Below are 16,869 nucleotides of genomic sequence, written 5' to 3'. Positions count from 1 at the left end.
CATTTAGACCAAGTATAGCGGGTCACAGCCGGGAGCCCCGACACGGGAGCTACCCGGCTGCGACCCGCGTCAACCACCATATTGCCGGGTAGGTGACGTGACGGGGGTGGCGCTTGGAGATCACATGATCTCCAAGAGCCGCCCGCACATAGAGCGTAAAAACGGATGTGACCCGGCTACCGTTTACACTGCACAGTTTGCCGGGTTGAACACATGTTCATCCCCGCAAACTTCCCGAGTTGGAACACCGGGTCACTCGACCCGGACTATTCCAACTCAACCCTTTCACTCCAGCCAGCAACATGGGTTACGCACGTTCATGCGCAATAACCCGTGTTACTAGCTGGCGGTGTAAAAGGGGTATTACAGTATGTGCTGTCAGCTTTGTAACTGCCGGGATTTCCATCCCAACCCCACAGATTAACTGGCCCCCTGCATGCGCAGAAGTGGGTCGGGACCAGCTGACAGACGACGAGTGGAAGTCTGCAAGGACCTGTCCGGAACTAGACCACTTCGTACATCCGACTCAGAGTAGTGATCTTTTTATTATACAAGGAAAATCCCAAAAAATCCACTAACACATGGCAACTACAGGGTTAAATACAAAAGTAGGCCTGGCCAATCGAATGCCGAGAGCCGGGTGGAAGGTTTTATAGTGACTGACAAGTCCGTCGGCCAATGGCAGTGGCAGGGCGGCGGGCTGTAGGAAGTGGCTGCAGCAGGCAGGCTGCATTGGTGTCTTCTCAGTGGCTGCGGGCGGCGGTGTTTCCCTTGTTGACAGGTGAGCACTGTGCGCCGTGACCGGTAAGAGGAAGGGGGTGAACGTAATTATCCACCAATAGGTGTCCGGACGGTACGGTCCTCTGTGCTCGGTAATCTTATGGGGTCTCCTGGTGCCCGGGGTCACTAGCAGGGCAGCACCGGATTGGTATCCAACGCAGGCATAGGCTGCCGGTAGATGCTAGAATCAAGTCCGCGGCTCATCGGATGTTGCCGGACTATAGGTCCCAGCATGCTTCGTAGGGCATGCTGGGACTTCTATTCCTCCACAGCTATGGGCTGTTGCTGGCTGCATTTCCCCTGTGTCATCCCTGTGACTCACGTCACCCGCGCAGCTTCCTTCTCCACAGCAACAGGTGACAGGTTTGGGCGCTCAGTGCCCGCCCCTGTGCTGCTGCTGATATGCATTTCCCTGTTTAACATAAATAGACAATGGTGCTGTTCACAGAAAGCAGGTAACTGCTCAGTGCATGTGTCTGCAGGATTCCCAACTGCTGCCTTGCTATGGGCAAGTCTTCAAATGCTTATTTTAAGCAGTTCCGAAATTCACTTTATTCCTGTATGTGCCACTAGTTATAAGATTATACCCAAGGAATCCTAAAAAGGTTTAGATACTGTATCCTGCTGACTGAGTGTAAGCAGCGATAAAGCACTATCTTTATATATTGCCTATTCACTTGTTGAAGTGGGCCTGTAATACAATGGTGTGGCATACAGTCACTTCTATGGCTTCAACTGTGATGCTCACGTATTTCAAGTATGCAGTGTGTAATTGTGGCAGCGGGTGTGGTATGGAAGGTTGACCACACTTAGGTCGACAGTGTCTAGGTTGACCAGTATTGGTCGAACGGGTTTCTAGGTCGACATGAGTTTAAAAATAATGTGGTTTCGTTTTCTCCGAACAGTGACCGGGAACCCCAATTAGTGTACTGTGTCCCCTCGCATGGCAAGCAAACTTCGGGCAAGGTGCCTTGCTGCGCTCGGCACAGGTTACAATTCCCAATTGTAGTCCACATGGATCGTTAAGTATGAAAAAATAAAAAAAATTGTGAAAAACGCATGTTGACCTAGAGACCCTGACAACCTAGTTACTGTTGACCAATAGTGGTCGACCTAGAGACCGGATAGCGTGGCAGCAGTAATACAAGATTAGCAAGAAAAATCCATGTGCAGGAAGTGGCATGTGTTTTATTTTGTAATGTAAATGATAAAATTATTAAAAAGTTTTTTGTCACCAAACAATTATTATCTCACTTCTGTTTTTCTATTCTAAAGATGCCGCTTTACTTGTAGTTTTGTTTCTTAATCTGCAAATGCCAACAAACAGGAAAGGCAACCACAGGGAGTTTCTATAAAAACCTGTTTCCAACTGGGTTCTGTATTGCGTGACTACAGCGGTAGTGTCACAGGTATTTTGTGTTTGAGCTCCATTTGAGTTTTGGTTGACACCCTAAGAAATATATAGGGAGGAATTCAGTTGTTATATCGCATCCAAACTCCCATCTAAACTGATTTGGGGGGGGGGGGGGGGGGGGTCACTGGGTGATATTTAATTGTTCGGTTTCTTTTTGTTATTTTTTTATTGCACCCATAAGTGTCGGTTTTAGCCGCGAAAAGCAGCTACACCAGACTAAACTACTGGGCGTGACACAAAAAGTCCCGTTTGGGCTCTCAAATGGGTCACTTTTAGCTCATTTTAGTTCGCCACCTCATGGGGTAGCGAGATAATATGCTGGAGCCAGAAGCTGATCATGCACGTACTGAGAAACAATTGAATAGCTCCATTGGGCATTATCTACTGGCGCAGAAAACAATTGAATCTCGCCTTAGAGTTTGTGACTCTGATACCAAATAGTGAGTGCTGGACTCGAATACAGTTTGAATAAATATTTATTTGCCAACCTATCATTTCTAAGTGGCATGTAAAGTCAGGAACCTAGGCTAAGGTTATTTAGGGTGTATCTCTGGAACCTTGTTATGCTGTCTGTCAGTGGTGTAACTAGAAATTTTGCTCCCCAAGCCAAAAAATTATCTGCCACCCCCCCCCCCTCCCCCTCCTCCTCATAATTGGCACTAGCAAAGTGAAGAATTTGCGGGCGCCAAAAAAGGGGTGTGGCTTCGCTGAAAGTGGCGTGGCGTTGCAGGAAAAGACTACCTTATACCCCAGTTTTGCAACCTGCACGCCGAGACATTGGCGACCACAGGAATCTTTTTTTTTTTTTTTTTTTATCCTTGTTCATGCCCCTTACATTATTTGTCATTATTCCTCCTTATAGTAATGCCCCTTACACATTATGCCACACACTGCAATGGCCCTTAGACATTATGCCACACACCGTAATGCCTGTTATAAATTATGCCACACACTGCAGTGTCCCTGAGACATTATGGGGTATATGCAATTGCGGTCGAATTGCCACAAATGTTGAAAAACAGGGCATTTTCGACACAAGAAAAATATTCGACAATGCAATACAGTACTTTTCGACAAAAAAACTGACTTTTTCAAATTCGACAGTTGTCAAATTCGACATGTCTGCAATGGTAAAACTGCGGCTTTTCGACAAAAGTATATTCAATTGAAGAATGTCGATTCGACAACAGTGCTTTTCGACAGTAATTTCGTTAATTTCAATCCGCCTCACTTTGCTGGCGGAATCTAATCAAAAAATTTTAAAACATGTTTTTTTTAGTGTTTTTTTAATTGCTAATAGCATATCTATTTATATTAGAAGGGATTAGGTACTTGGTTTGTCTATTAGGATTTACAACTATTATTTATATATTTTTTAAAATAATATATATTTTTTTAACTGACTAAAATTGAGAGCATGGTTTTCAGTGTGAAGGGGTTGAAATGGGTTAAAATTTAGAAAAAAAATGCTTGGGGTTCCCCCTCCTAATTATAACCAGCCTCGGGCTCTTTGAGCCGGTCCTGGTTGTAAAAATACGGGGGGGAAATGGACAGGGGATCCCCCGTATTTTTAGAACCAGCACCGGGCTCTGCGTCCGGTCCTGGTGCAAAAAATACGGGGGACAAAAAGCGTAGGAGTCCCCCGTATTTTTTGAACCAGCACCGGGCTCCACTAGCTGGAGAGATAATGCCACAGCTGGGGGACACTTTTATATCGGTCCCTGCGGCCGTGGCATTAAATCCCCAACAAGTCACCCATGGCCGGGGTACCCTGGAGGAGTGGGGACCCCTTAAATCAAGGGGTCCCCCCCTCCAGGCACCCAAGGGCCAGGGGTGAAGCCCGAGGCTGTCGTCGTCCCCATCCATGGGCTGCGGATGGGGGGCTGATAGCCTTGTGTAAAATCAAAGAATATTGTTTGTTTGTTTGTTTTTTTAGCAGAAGAACTACAAGTCCCAGCAAGCCTCCCCCGCAAGCTGGTACTTGGAGAACCACAAGTACCAGCATGCGGGGGTAAAACGGGCCCGCTGGTACCTGTAGTTCTTCTGCAAAAAAAATACCCAAATAAAAACAAGACACGCACACCTTGAAAGTAAAACTTTATTACATACATGCCGACACACACATACTTACCTATGTTCACACGCCGACTGTGTCCACGTCTCCAAGTCTGTCGACGTCTCCAAGAATCCGGGGTACCTGAAAATAAAATTATATTCACCTAAATCCAGTGTGTCCTGTTCTTTTTTTTGTAATCCACGTACTTGCTAAAAAAACAAACCGCATTTACCCGGACCACGAACTGAAAGGGGTCCCATGTTTACACATGGGACCCCTTTCCCCGAATGCTGAGACCCCCCGTGACTCCTGTCACAGAGGGTCCCTTCAGCCAATCAGGGAGCGCCACGTCGTGGCATTCTCCTGATTGGCTATGCGCGTCTGAGCTGTCAGACAGCGCATCGCACAGCCTCTCCATTATCTTCAATGGTGGGAACTTTGCGGTCAGCGGTGAGGTCACCCGCGGTCAGCGGCTAACCGCGAGTAACCTCACCGCTGACCGCAAAGTTACGGATTACAAAAAAAAGAACAGGACACACTGGATTTAGGTGAGTATAATTTTATTTTCAGGTACCCCGGATTCTACTTGGAGACGTGGCCAGAGTCGGCGTGTCAACATAGGCAAGTATGTGTGTGTCGGCATGTATGTAATAAAGTTTTACTTTCAAGGTGTGCGTGTCCTGTTTTTATTTGGGTATTTTTTTTGCAGAAGAACTACAGGTACCAGCGGGCCGCAGGGACCGATATAAAAGTGTCCCCTGGCTGTGGCATTATCTCTCCAGCTAATGGAGCCCGGTGCTGGTTCTAAAAATACATGGGATCCCCTGTCCATTTCCCCCCCGTATTTTTACAACCAGGACCGGCTCAAAGAGCCCGAGGATGGTTATGCTTAGGAGGGGAGACACCACGCAATTTTTTCTGTGTTTTTTAACCATTTTTGCGCAGTCGGAAAAGTCGAATCCAGGACGCACTTATGCGTCAATTGGTCCGTTTTTCGACAGCGGGACTGTCAAATCCGTTTTTTATTGAATATGTCGAATTCCGGTACCCGCCGGCCGGAATTCGGCGGTCGAATTTAAAAACGGCGAAAAAAAGCTGCAATTTGCCCGGAATTGCATATACTCCTATACCACATACCATAATGCCTGTGACACATTATGACACACACACAGTAATGCCTGTGACTCATTACGCCATGCATCACAATGCCCATTATACATTATGCTACACACTACAATGCCCCTGAGATATTATACCACATACAATGCTCGTGATACAGTATACCACACACCGTCATGCCTGTGACTCATTGACACACACCGCAATGCCCGTTATACCACACACTGCAATGCCCCTAAGACATTATGCCACATACAATGCCTGTGATACAGTACACCACACACCGTCATGTCTGTGACACATTATGACACACACCGCAATACCTGTTATACCACACACTGCAATGCCCATTACACATTAAGCCCTACAGTAAGGCTTCTAATTACTTTTAAATTACCTGATTGTTGCCATGGGTTTCATGATCATGGTTCCATGCACGGTGCTAAGGGTTTTCATGCTCAGGGTGTCATGCTCGTTGCCAGGGGTTTCATGTGCTGGGTGTCATGCTCATTGCCAGGGATTGGGTGTCATGCTCGTTGCCAGGGGTTTCATGCGCTGGGTGTCATGCTCGTTGCCAGGGGTTTCATGTGCAGGGTGTCATGCTCGTTGCCAGGGGTTTCATGTGCTGGGTGTCATGCTCGTTGCCAGGGGTTTCATGCGCTGGGTGTCAAGCTCGTTGCCAGGGGGTAATGCTTGTTGTCAGGGATTTCATGCGCTGGGTGTCATGGGGAGTAATGCAGCGGTTTGCTCCCCGCTGTTTAGTATGCCGCCGGCATCACTGCCCGATCCCTCCCCTGTTGCTGTTGCCGTGCCAGGGTAGCAGGGCTGCAGGGTGCCGCCGGCCGGGCCAGCTCTATGCGCTCCCTGACGCTAAAGGTCAAGTATGACCCTAAGGATGACATATAAAGGATGACATATAACTGACCCTAAGGATGACATATAAACGCGATCTACTTAATGTAATATTTCTTTCAAAATTTCTCAATAAGAAATTTTTGGCCTAGGGGTGCCGTGAAAAAAATTCTGATATTTTAGGGTGCCGTGATTCAAAAAAGTTTGGAATCCACTGCCTTACTGTGTGATTCCCGACCTATACCGGACACTGGGGTAACAGCACTGAGCTGTAAAGGGCTGCCTGTCTGAAGGCTGCTCCCATAATAAGTGCACATAAACCCAGTGTGCTCACATTTGACAAGTCATTTTCTTCACTCTGCTGATGCACGCCGTCTCTCCTGCCAACTAATTACCTCCTCCCACTCCTACCTACAAGATTTTACACGTGCTGCTCCCTATCTCTGGCATTCTCTACCTCTCCCTATCAGACTCTCCACCTCTCTACAAAACTTCAAATGGCCTCTCAAGACCCACTTCTTCACCAAACCCAGCCAAATCTCCTAACCCTCTTGTCTATGGTCACTGTCTGCCCCTTCTGTGTCACCCCGGTCTGTTAGCCCTTCCCCTTTTAGATTGTAAGCTTGCAAGAGCAGAGACTTCTTTCCTCATGTGCCTTTCCTTTTCTTACTTATACCCCTTTTCCACTAGCTCTTAGAAACACGGGTAAATGTGCGAGGGCGCGCATTTACCCGTGTTTTGCCCTAGTGGAAAAGGGTTCCCCGGCAAATTCCCGGATCAAGAGATACGGGAATCCTACCCGGGTAGCTAGCCGGGTTGAACACGTGTTCAACCCGGCTAGCTGTCTAGTCTGAACGGGTGCCATGTCAAGGCGACACGTCTCCCGTTCACAGTGTATAGGGAGGGCGGCGCTGGGAGATCATGTGATCTCCCAGCGCCGCCCCTGCCGCGTCAGTAGTAGCATCACCAACCCGGCAATATGCCGGGTTGGTGAGCGCTGTTCAAAAGGGGCTGTAGCACGGGTCGCAGCCGTGTCAGGCGACACGGCTGTGACCCGTGCTTTAGCGGAAAAGGGGTATTACACTATCTTATGCTCCTTACTCCCTTTGATGGCACCTAACCCCGGGTTTTCTATACCTGTCCTATATTGTCTTGTACTGTAAGTGCGGTTTTCTTGTTTGCTCATTTGATTATGTACTGTGTAATGGGCGCTGCGGATTCCTTGTGGCACCGTATAAATAAAGGATGATGATGATGATAATACTGTACAGGTATATATCCACATTTATGTACATACACAAAACGCGGGTGTAATTACAGCAGACTTGGGCTCAACTCTACATCAGCTGTCTCTTTAATAGGGCTGACAATTACACAAGTCATATATCCGATTATGCTGCTTAATTCTTGGGTGTCATCCCTATCTGTGTCAGTGGTTGTGAGTCTTCCATGGCTTTCCAGAGATACTGTTAGCTCTTAGGTTTGATTGCAAGGTTCCAGAGCCCTGTATTATTTTGCTCACACATCTCTTCTATCTTGGTTCATCCTGGTTTGGAAAAAGTGTGCGTAAACGGAGACCGTAGACTAGGCATGTCAAACCCCTGGTCATCCAGCTGTTGTGAAACTACAAGTCCCAGCATGCTTTACCAGCGGATTGTTGGAAGGTATGCTGGCAAAGCATGCTGGAACTTGTAGTTTCACAACAGCTGGAGGACCACGAGTTTGACATGCCGCTGTAGACGTTCAGAGTTGTGAGCAAATTTATGTAAAGGAGCAATTTGCAACTTGTTGCACTGTGCGTGGGCAGATTTTAAATGTGCGTATATTGAGGGACTATTTTGAGTTGGGAGTACTGCAACAACAAAAAAAAGCAAGTCATTGTGTGCCTGGACAAACCATTTTGCAAGGCTGCAAATGCATGTAGGGGAAATACTGGCTGATTTTGCTTGTAGCCACAAGTGCTAAACAACTTTATTTTGACACTAATTTAGAATTCCGTTTGGACACACCCCTCTCATATCTAAATAGCGATTCACATTTTAAATTTGCCCCGCCTGCAGTGTAACATGGTTTCTCTGACGTCCTAAGTGGATGCTGGGGACTCCGTAAGGACCATGGGGAATAGCGGCTCCGCAGGAGACAGGGCACAAAAGTAAAAGCTTTAGGATCAGGTGGTGTGCACTGGCTCCTCCCCCTATGACCCTCCTCCAAGCCTCAGTTAGGTTTTTGTGCCCGGCCGAGAAGGGTGCAATCTAGGTGGCTCTCCTAAAGAGCTGCTTAGAGTAAAAGTTTTGTTAGGTTTTTTATTTTCAGTGAGTCCTGCTGGCAACAGGCTCACTGCAACGAGGGACTTAGGGGAGAAGAAGTGAACTCACCTGCGTGCAGGATGGATTGGCTTCTTAGGCTACTGGACACTAGCTCCAGAGGGACGATCACAGGTACAGCCTGGATGGGTCACCGGAGCCGCGCCGCCGCCCCCCTTGCAGATGCTGAAGAGAGAAGAGGTCCAGAAATCGGCGGCTGAAGACTTCCCAGTCTTCTTAAGGTAGCGCACAGCACGGCAGCTGTGCTCCATTGCTCTCAGCACACTTCACACCAACGGTCACTGAGGGTGCAGGGCGCTGGGGGGGGCGCCCTGGGCAGCAATGAAAGTACCTATGCTGGCTAAAAATACATCACATATAGCCTCTGGGGCTATATGGATGTATTTAACCCCTGCCAGGTTGTCAGAAAAACGGGAGAAGAAGCCCGCCGAAAAGGGGGCGGGGCCTATTCTCCTCAGCACACAGCGCCATTTTCCTACACAGCTCCGCTGCTAGGAAGGCTCCCAGGCTCTCCCTTGCACTGCACTACAGAAACAGGGTTAAAACAGAGAGGGGGGGCATTTTGTGTGGCGATATTATAATATATTAAGATGCTATAAGGGAAAACACTTATATAAGGTTGTCCCTGTATAATTATAGCGTTTTGGTGTGTGCTGGCAAACTCTCCCTCTGTCTCCCCAAAGGGCTAGTGGGGTCCTGTCCTCTATCAGAGCATTCCCTGTGTGTGTGCTGTGTGTCGGTACGTGTGTGTCGACATGTATGAGGACGATGTTGGTGAGGAGGCGGAGCAATTGCCTGTAATGGTGATGTCACTCTCTAGGGAGTCGACACCGGAATGGATGGCTTATTTAGGGAATTACGTGATAATGTCAACACGCTGCAAGGTCGGTTGACGACATGAGACGGCCGGCAAACCAATTAGTACCTGTCCAGGCGTCTCAAACACCGTCAGGGGCTTTAAAACGCCCATTACCTCAGTCGGTCGACACAGACACGGACACTGACTCCAGTGTCGACGGTGAAGAAACAAACGTATTTTCCATTAGGGCCACACGTTACATGTTAAGGGCAATGAAGGAGGTGTTACATATTTCTGATACTACAAGTACCACAAAAAAGGGTATTATGTGGGGTGTGAAAAAACTACCTGTAGTTTTTCCTGAATCAGATAAATTAAATGAAGTGTGTGATGATGCGTGGGTTTCCCCCGATAGAAAATTATTGGCGTTATACCCTTTCCCGCCAGAAGTTAGGGCGCGTTGGGAAACACCCCCTAGGGTGGATAAGGCGCTCACACGCTTATCAAAACAAGTGGCGTTACCGTCTCCAGATACGGCCGCCCTCAAGGAGCCAGCTGATAGGAGGCTGGAAAATATCCTAAAAAGTATATACACACATACTGGTGTTATACTGCGACCAGCGATCGCCTCAGCCTGGATGTGCAGCGCTGGGGTGGCTTGGTCGGATTCCCTGACTGAAAATATTGATACCCTTGACAGGGACAGTATTTTATTGACTATAGAGCATTTCTATATATGCGAGATGCACAGAGGGATATTTGCACTCTGGCATCAAGAGTAAGTGCGATGTCCATGTCTGCCAGAAGATGTTTATGGACACGACAGTGGTCAGGTGATGCAGATTCCAAACGGCACATGGAAGTATTGCAGTATAAAGGGGAGGAGTTATTTGGGGTCGGTCCATCGGACCTGGTGGCCACGGCAACAGCTGGAAAATCCACCTTTTTTACCCCAAGTCACATCTCAGCAGAAAAAGACACCGTCTTTTCAGCCTCAGTCATTTCGTCCCCATAAGGGCAAGCGGGCAAAAGGCCAGTCATATCTGCCCAGGGGTAGAGGAAAGGGAAGAAGACTGCAGCAGGCAGCTCCTTCCCAGGAACAGAAGCCCTCCACCGCTTCTGCCAAGTCCTCAGCATGACGCTGGGGCCGTACAAGCGGACTCAGGTGCGGTGGGGGGTCGTCTTAAGAGTTTCAGCGCGCAGTGGGCTCACTCGCAAGTGGACCCCTGGATCCTACAAGTAGTATCCCAGGGGTACAGATTGGAAGTTCGAGACGTCTCCCCCTCGCAGGTTCCTGAAGTCTGCTTTACCAACGTCTCCCTCCGACAGGGAGGCAGTATTGGAAACAATTCACAAGCTGTATTCCCAGCAGGTGATAATCAAAGTACCCCTCCTACAACAAGGAAAGGGGTATTATTCCACACTATTTGTGGTACTGAAGCCAGACGGCTCGGTGAGACCTATTCTAAATCTGAAATCTTTGAACACTTACATACAAAGGTTCAAATCAAGATGGAGTCACTCAGAGCAGTGATAGCGAACCAGGAAGAAGGGGACTATATGGTGTCCCTGGACATCAAGGATGCTTACCTCCATGTCCCAATTTGCCCTTCTCACCAAGGGTACCTCAGGTTCGTGGTACAGAACTGTCACTATCAGTTTCAGACGCTGCCGTTTGGATTGTCCACGGCACCCCGGGTCTTTACCAAGGTAATGGCCGAAATCAAAGAAAAGGCGTCTTAATTATCCCTTACTTGGACGATCTCCTGATAAGGGCAAGGTCCAGAGAACAGTTGGAGGTCGGAGTAGCACTATCTCAAGTAGTTCTACGACAGCACGGGTGGATTCTAAATATTCCAAAATCGCAGCTGATTCCGACGACACGTCTGCTGTTCCTAGGGATGATTCTGGACACAGTCCAGAAAAAGGTGTTTCTCCCGGAGGAGAAAGCCAGGGAGTTATCCGAGCTAGTTAGGAACCTCCTAGAACCAGGCCAAGTGTCAGTGCATCAATGCACAAGAGTCCTGGGAAAAATGGTGGCTTCTTACGAAGCGATTCCATTCGGCAGATTTCACGCAAGAATTTTTCAGTGGGATCTGCTGGACGAATGGTCCGGATCGCATCTTCAGATGCATCAGCGGATAATCCTGTCTCCAAGGACAAGGGTGTCTCTTCTGTGGTGGCTGCAGAGTGCTCATCTACTAGAGGGCAGCAGATTCGGCATTCAGGACTGGGTCCTGGTGACCACGGATGCCAGCCTGAGAGGCTGGGGAGCAGTCACACAGGGAAGAAATTTCCAAGGAGTGTGGTCAAGTCTGGAGACTTCTCTCCACATAAATATACTGGAGCTAAGGGCAATTTACAATGCTCTGAGCCTAGGAAGACCTCTGCTTCAAAGTCAACCGGTGCTGATCCAGTCGGACAACATCACAGCAGTCGCCCACGTAAACAGACAGGGCGGCACAAGAAGCAGGAGGGCAATGGCAGCAAGGATTCTTCGCTGGGCGAAAAATCATGTGATAACACTGTCAGCGGTGTTCATTCCGGGAGTGGACAACTGAGAAGCAGACTTCCTCAGCAGGCACGACCTCCACCCGGGAGAGTGGGGACTTCATCTGGAAGTCTTCCACATGATTGTGAACCGTTGGGAAAGACCAAAGGTGGACATGATGGCGTCCCGTCTGAACAAAAAACTGGACAGGTATTGCGCCAGGTCAAGAGACCCTCAGGCAATAGCAGGGACGCTCTGGTAACACCGTGGGTGTACCAGTCGGTGTATGTGTTCCCTCCTCTGCCTCTCGTACCCAAGGTACTGAGAATTATAAGACGGAGAGGAGTAAGAACTATACTCGTGGCTCCGGATTGGCCAAGAAGGACTTGGTACCCGGAACTTCAAGAGATACTAAGAAGGGACTTGCTTCAGCAAGGATCATGTCTGTTCCAAGTCTTACCGCGGCTGCGTTTGACTGCATGGCGGTTGAACGCCGGATCCTAAGGGAAAAAGGCATTCCGGAAGAGGTCATCCCTACCCTGGTCAGAGCTAGGAAGGAGGTGACCGCACAACATTATCACCACATTTGGCGAAAATATGTTGCATGGTGTGAGGCCAGGAAGGCCCCACGGAGGAATTTCAACTGGGTCGATTCCTGCATTTCCTGCAAACAGGAGTGTCTATGGGCCTCAAATTGGGGTCCATTAAGGTTCAAATTTCGGCCCTGTCGATTTTCTTCCAGAAAGAATTGGCTTAAGTTCCTGAAGTCCAGAAGTTTGTCAAGGGAGTACTGCATATACAACCCCCTTTTGTGCCTCCAGTGGCACTGTGGGATCTCAACGTAGTTCTGGGATTCCTCAAATCACATTGGTTTAAACCGCTCAAATCTGTGGATTTGAAATATCTCACATGGAAAGTGACCATGCTGTTGGCCCTGGCCTCGGCCAGGCGAGTGTCAGAATTGGCGGCTTTGTCTCACAAAAGTCCATATCTGATTGTCCATTCGGACAGGGCAGAGCTGCGGACTCGTCCCCAGTTTCTCCCTAAGGTGGTGTCAGCGTTTCACCTGAACCAGCTTATTGTGGTACCTGCGGCTACTAGGGACTTGGAGGACTCCAAGTTGCTAGATGTTGTCAGGGCCCTGAAAATATATGTTTCCAGGACGGCTGGAGTCAGGAAAACTGACTTGCTGTTATCCTGTATGCACCCAACAAACTGGGTGCTCTTGCTTCTAAGCAGACGATTGCTAGTTGGATGTGTAGTACAATTCAGCTTGCACATTCTGTGGCAGGCCTGCCACAGCCAAAATATGTAAATGCCCATTCCACAAGGAAGGTGGGCTCATCTTGGGCGGCTGCCCGAGGGGTCTCGGCTTTACAACTTTGCCGAGCTGCTACTTGGTCAGGGGCAAACACGTTTGCAAAATTCTACAAATTTGATACCCTGGCTGAGGAGGACCTGGAGTTCTCTCATTCGGTGCTGCAGAGTCATCCGCACTCTCCCGCCCGTTTGGGAGCTTTGGTATAATCCCCATGGTCCTTACGGAGTCCCCAGCATCCACTTAGGACGTCAGAGAAAATAGGAATTTACTTACCGATAATTCTATTTCTCGTAGTCCGTAGTGGATGCTGGGCGCCCATCCCAAGTGCGGATTGTCTGCAATACTTGTACATAGTTATTGTTAACTAAAACGGGTTATTATTGTTGTGAGCCATCTTTTCAGAGGCTCCGCTGTTAACTGGGTTCAGATCACAGGTTGTACAGTGTGATTGGTGTGGCTGGTATGAGTCTTACCCGGGATTCAAAATCCTTCCTTATTGTGTACGCTCGTCCGGGCACAGTATCCTAACTGAGGCTTGGAGGAGGGTCATAGGGGGAGGAGCCAGTGCACACCACCTGATCCTAAAGCTTTTACTTTTGTGCCCTGTCTCCTGCGGAGCCGCTATTCCCCATGGTCCTTACGGAGTCCCCAGCATCCACTACGGACTACGAGAAATAGAATTATCGGTAAGTAAATTCCTATTTTTGCCAGTTATATAGTTACTTGCTTTCTTTTGTTCTGCTCCAAACTCAGAATCGGCACCAGAGTTGGGATGGTGTGTCCTAACACGTTGGGTATGATATGCCAGTGACCGGGATCCCGGCGGTCAGCATACTGACGCTGGGAATCCTGACTGCCAGAATGCAGGCAGGGGGAGGAGCGCAACCAAGCCCCTTGCAGGCTCGCTGTGTTTGCCACAGGTTCTATTCCCACTGTATGGGTGTCGTAGACACCCACGAGTGAGAATAGCCCCTGTTAACAGAGTTTCTGGCTGTGGGCATTGTCAGTGGTCGGGATTGCGGCGTCTGTGTCGTGACCGCCGGGATCCCGACTGCTGGCAATCTAACCGCATCCCGTCTTCATTGTATATTTTGATGTAAAAGCAAAGCTTCCCAGTATTTGTAAAAGCAGCCAGTCTTTTCTCTAACGTCCTAGAGGATGCTGGGACTCCGTAAGGACCATGGGGATAGACGGGCTCCGCAGGAGACATGGGCACTTTAAGAAAGACTTTGGATCTGGGTGTGCACTGGCTCCTCCCTCTATGCCCCTCCTCCAGACCTCAGTTCGATACTGTGCCCAGTGGAGACTGGGTGCATTTCAGGGAGCTCTCCAGAGTTTCCTGTAAAGAAAGTATTTTAGTTAGGTTTTTTATGTTCAGGGAGCCTGCTGGCAACAGACTTCCTGCATCGAGGGACTGAGGAGAGAGAAACAGACCCACTTCTCTGAGTTTCAGGGCTCTGTTTCTTAGGCTACTGGACACCATTGGCTCCAGAGGGATCGGTACGCAGGTCTCACCCTCGCCGTCCTCCTCGCAGAGCCGGAAGATAGAAGCCGGGTGAGTATGAGCGGAAAAGACTTCAGAGGCGGCAGAAGACCGCTTGATGTTCATAGAGGTAACGCACAGCGGTGAAGCTGTGCGCCATTGCTCCCATTTACCTCGCACACATCGGTAACTGTAAGGGTGCAGGGCGCAGGGGGGGCGCCCTGGGCAGCAATATAAACCTCTCCTGTGGCAAATGTACATATATACATGTACAGCTGGGCACTGTACATGTATATAAAGAGCCCCCGCCATGTTTTTAAGAATTTTGAGCGGGACAGAAGCCCGCCGCTGAGGGGGCGGGGCTTCTCCCTCAGCACTCACCAGCGCCATTTTTCTCCACAGCACCGCTGAGAGGAAGCTCCCCGGACTCTCCCCTGCTTGATACCACGGTGAAAGAGGGTTTTAAAGTAGAGGGGGGGCACATAATTGGCGCATATACATACTTGAAAAGCGCTACTGGGTAAACATTCTGTGTTTTTTCCTGGGTAATATAGCGCTGGGGTGTGTGCTGGCATACTCTCTCTCTGTCTCTCCAAAGGGCCTGGTGGGGAACCTGTCTTCAGAAAAGAGCTTCCCTGTGTGTGGTGTGTCGGTACGCGTGTGTCGACATGTCTGAGGTTGAAGGCTCACCTAAGGAGGAGGGGGAGTGTATGAATGTAAGGTCTCCGTCGGCAGCTCCGACACCTGACTGGATGGATATGTGGAATGTTTTAAGTGCTAATGTTAATTTATTGCACAAAAGATTAGACAAAGCTGAAGCTAGGGTGCAGTCAGGCAGTCAACCCATGTCTGTTCCAATGTCGCTGGGACCTTCGGGGTCTCAGAAGCGCCCACTATCCCAAATAGTAGACACAGATACCGACATGGATTCAGACTCCAGTGTCGACTACGATGATGCAAAATTACAGCCAAAAGTGGCTAAATGTATTCGATATATGATTATTGCAATAAAAGATGTTTTGCATATCACAGAGGAACCCCCTGTCCCTGACACGAGGGTACACATGTATAAGGGAAAGAAACCTGAGGTCACCTTTCCCTCCTCACATGAGCTGAACGAATTATGCGAAAAAGCGTGGGAAACTCCAGACAAAAACTGCAGATTCCCAAAAGGATTCTTATAGCGTATCCTTTCCCGCCAAAGGACAAAATACGGTGGGAATCCTTCCCTAGGGTAGACAAGGCTTTGACACGCTTATCAAAAAAGATAGCGCTCCCATCCCAAGATACGGCTACCCTCAAGGATCCTGCTGACCGCAAGCAGGAGGTTACCTTGAAGTCCATTTACACACATTCTGGTACGTTACTCAGACCGGCAATTGCGTCGGCCTGGGTTTGTAGTGCTGTAGCAGCATGGACAGATTCCTTATCAGCGGATATTGAGACCCTTGATAAGGATACCATTTTAATGACCCTAGGGCATATAAAAGATGCTATCTTATATATGAGGGATGCTCAAAGAGACATTAGTTTAGTTTACTGGGTTCCAGAATAAACGCTATATTTCTGCTAGGCGAGTCTTATGGACCCGACAGTGGTCAGGTGATGCCGACTCAAAGAGGCATATGGAGTTTTTGACTTACAAGGGTGAGGAATTGTTTGGAGAGGGCCTCTCGGACCTCGTCTCCACAGCTACGGCAGGTAAATCGAATTTTTTTGCCTTATATTCCCTCACAATCTAAGAAAGCGCCTCATTATCAAATGCAGTCCTTTTCGTTCAAATAAAAGCAAAAGAGTACGTGGATCGTCCTTTCTTGCCAGAGGTAAGGGCAGAGGGAAAAAGCTGCACAACACAGCTAGTTCCCAGGAACAGAAGTCCTCCTTGGCCTCTGCAAAATCCACCGCATGACGCTGGGGCTCCCCTGAGGGAGTCCGCTCCAGTGGGGGCACGTCTTCGACTTTTCAGCCACATCTGGGTTCACTCACAGGTGGATCCCTGGGCAATAGAAATTGTTTCCCAGGGATACAAGCTGGAATTCGAAGAGGTGCCTCCTCGCCGGTTTTTCAAATCGGCGCTACCGACTTCTCCCCTGGAAAGGGAGATAGTGTTACATGCGATTCACAAATTGTGTCTTCAACAAGTGGTGGTCGAGGTTCCCCTGCTTCAAAGAGGGAAGGGGTACTACTCAACTCTGTTTGTGGTCCCGAAACCGGACGGTTCGGTCAGACC

The 16,869-nt window shown here is 48.9% G+C and overlaps 1 protein-coding gene across 3 annotated transcripts in view; it reads left to right on the top strand.

Annotated features, from left to right (window-relative positions):
* Positions 1–618: 618 nt before the first annotated feature.
* Positions 619–16,869, top strand: part of TRAFD1 (TRAF-type zinc finger domain containing 1) — a 141,909-nt gene continuing 125,658 nt past the window's right edge. Inside the window, exon 1 of one of the 3 annotated variants that reach the window (XM_063964366.1) lies at positions 619–804. The gene's annotated coding sequence lies outside the window, so the exon portion shown is untranslated. Of the gene's footprint in view, positions 805–850; positions 873–16,869 lie in introns of those variants that run through there. The other 2 variants (XM_063964365.1, XM_063964367.1) reach the window with 2 other exon arrangements.

The sequence above is a fragment of the Pseudophryne corroboree genome, chromosome 1 (genome assembly GCF_028390025.1).
Source record: "Pseudophryne corroboree isolate aPseCor3 chromosome 1, aPseCor3.hap2, whole genome shotgun sequence".
Classification (NCBI taxonomy): Eukaryota; Metazoa; Chordata; class Amphibia; order Anura; family Myobatrachidae; genus Pseudophryne; species Pseudophryne corroboree.
Note: the sequence above shows the minus strand (reverse complement) of the source record. Positions and strands in the feature narration are given on the sequence as shown.